The sequence below is a fragment of the Dryas octopetala genome, chromosome 6 (assembly GCF_963921425.1).
Source record: "Dryas octopetala chromosome 6, drDryOcto1.1, whole genome shotgun sequence".
Lineage (NCBI taxonomy): Eukaryota > Viridiplantae > Streptophyta > Magnoliopsida > Rosales > Rosaceae > Dryas > Dryas octopetala.
This window is the reverse complement of record NC_141371.1, coordinates 18,317,811-18,320,724: the sequence shown is the minus strand read 5'-3', so window position 1 is coordinate 18,320,724 and position 2,914 is coordinate 18,317,811. Positions and strand designations below refer to the sequence as shown.

Sequence of the window (2,914 nt, the reverse complement as noted above, 5' to 3'; positions counted from 1 at the left end):
TCGAAATTATCCAATTTTTCAGATATTTTTCCAAAGGTCTGATTGGACAGTTTCAGATATCCTAGTTTGGGGCCAATTATCTGAAGTTGTAGAGGTCCGATTTGGGTAATCTTTATATGGTTGTAAAGAGGAGATATATATCTTTAAACCTAACATAATTTTTCTAAATTTGGTGGAGATTTAATGAATTCAACATCGGGCCAAAGTTGAAATAAAAACTAAAAAAAAAAAAAGTCTTTAACTGACACAAAATGAAAATTTCAGTCTTCAACTGACACAAAGTGAAATTCATATCTTAAATAGAAGTTTGAGATATAGTTGGAGTCTTTAGCTAAAATTTTCCAATATTTTTATTTGGATATGGATAATACTTTCTGGTTCGATTATTAACGCCTCCTTTATTTTGTTAGTGAAATTTTTGTATTTTGAGCCGTGAGTTAAACGTTCAACTGGCCAGGTTTATTTACCTATCAGCATTTCCCACCATTATTACACACAGATGCCGACACTCAAATATAATGGTCATCCTCTCGATGTTCAACCTCAGACCTCCACGCTTGGTTGCTAAGCATGTCTCAGCCTCTCTCCTTTCCCTCTTCCACACCCGCTCTCTCTCACCCCACAAAGACAAACCCACCAATTGGAACACAACCCACACATTTGTTCAAACAAACCCACTTCTCTCCCTATTAGAAACATGTAAATCCATGTCCCAGTTGAAGCAAATCCAAACCCAAATGACCCTTACCGGGCTAATCTCAGATGGGTTTGCTTCCAGTCGCCTTATCACCTTTTGTGCGCTTTCCGAGTCGCGAAATCTTGATTATGGTACTAAGATTTTGTACAATATGCAAAACCCAAATGTGTTTTCTTGGAATGTGGTCATTAGAGGGTATTCGGAGAGTGTTAATCCGAGAGAAGCGCTTGTGTTGTATAAGAAAATGTTGGGAAATGGTAGGTCGAGACCGGATAACTATACTTACCCATTATTGTTGAAAGTTTGTGCTAATTTGTCGTTGAATGTTATGGGTCGTGAGGTTCTTGGGCATGTGTTGCAATTGGGTTTATATTTGGATATGTTTGTTCACAATGCGGTGATTCATATGCTTGTTTCATGTAGAGAATTAAAGGCGGCACGTAAGCTGTTTGATGAAAGTTCTGTGAGAGATTTGGTTTCTTGGAATTCTTTGGTTAATGGTTATGTTCGATGTGGGTTGGCGTGCGAGGCATTAAGGATTTATCAAGAAATGGCGGTGGAGGGAGTTAAGCCAGATGAAGTTACAATAATTGGGATGGTTTCTTCTTGTGCCCAATTAGAGGATTTGAGTCGTGGGAGAGAATTTCATCGGTTTATTGAAGAAAACGGACTAAGTTTGAATGTTCCTCTTGCTAATGCGCTTATGGACATGTATATGAAGTGTGGGAATCTTGAGGCAGCGCAAGCACTATTTGACAATATGACCAAGAAAACCATTGTCTCATGGGCTACAATGATAGTGGGATATGCCAAATCTGGGTTTTTGGACATTGCTCGCAAGCTTTTGTATGATATGCCAGAGAAGAATGTTGTGCCATGGAATGCAATGATAAGTGGCTATGTTCAAGCCAAACAAAGCAAGGAGGCTTTGGCTCTGTTTCATGAAATGCAAGCAAGTAATATAAATCCTGATGAAATAACCATGGTTAGCTGCTTATCGGCATGCTCACAACTTGGAGCACTGGATGTTGGAATATGGATTCACCATTATATTGAAAAATATGGTCTTTTTTTGAATGTTGCTTTGGGGACTGCCCTTGTTGACATGTATGCTAAATGTGGGAACATCACCAAGGCTCTCAAGGTTTTCTGGGACATGCCAGGAAGAAACACTTTGACTTGGACAGCTATTATTTGTGGTTTAGCCCTTAACGGACATGCCCATGATGCCATATCTTACTTTGCAGAGATGATAAAGACAAGATTGATGCCAGATGAGATCACCTTTCTTGGGGTATTATCAGCTTGTTGTCATGGAGGTTTGGTTGAAGAGGGTCGTATATATTTTTCCTTAATGAAAACTAAATTTAATCTTTGTCCCATACTTAAACATTACTCTTGCATGGTGGACCTTCTAGGTAGGGCTGGTCATTTGGAAGAAGCAGAAGAGCTTATCAATGGCATGTCAATTAAGGCAGATGCTGTGGTGTGGGGTGCATTATTCTTTGCTTGTTATATTCATAAAAATATTTTGATGGCAGAAAGAGCAGCTTCCAAGCTTCTCGAGTTGGACCCTCATGATAGTGGAGTTTACATTTTTCTTGCAAAAATGTATAGGGAATCAAATATGTGGGAGGAGGCAGGGAAGGCGCAAAATATGATGAAGGAGAGAGGAGTAGAGAAGACTCCTGGTTGCAGCTCAATTGAGGTCAATGGCATTGTATATGAGTTTATTGTCAGAGACAAATCACACCCTTGGACGAAACAGATATATGATTGTTTAGTTCAGTTAACAAGACAAATAGAGCTTGTTGGTTGTATATCTGCAGTTCATGCGGTTTGAAATGACTTTCTCCTTGGTTCTTAATTTAGGCAACAAATTTGAATTAGCAGGTAAAGGAGAAGAGTGCATGTGAAGTGTCCTTCATTTCAAACTGCTAGACAACGTGCAAAGAATGCATTTTAATAGTGTAGTTTGCTTTGAAGTGATCTAAATTAAAGAGTATCTAGAACAAAATCTGGACAGCCATACAATTGCAACAATTGAAGAACTTCTCTATTCTTTGGTGCTTCTGCTCTGGTAGGAACCTTTAGGAGCTGCTTTTTTGTTATTTTTTTGCCCCTCTTCCTTCTGGATTGACATTTTTCCTTAACAAAAAATAATAATAGGGCAAGTTTCCTGAATGCAATTTGTTTTTGTGTTTATTATACTGACCA

General features: G+C 38.5%; 1 pseudogene; it reads left to right on the top strand.

The window, feature by feature from the left end:
- The first annotated feature begins 508 nt into the window (after nucleotides 1-508).
- Nucleotides 509-2,564, top strand: LOC147283004 (pentatricopeptide repeat-containing protein At2g22410, mitochondrial pseudogene; annotated as a pseudogene).
- The last annotated feature ends 350 nt before the right edge of the window (nucleotides 2,565-2,914 follow it).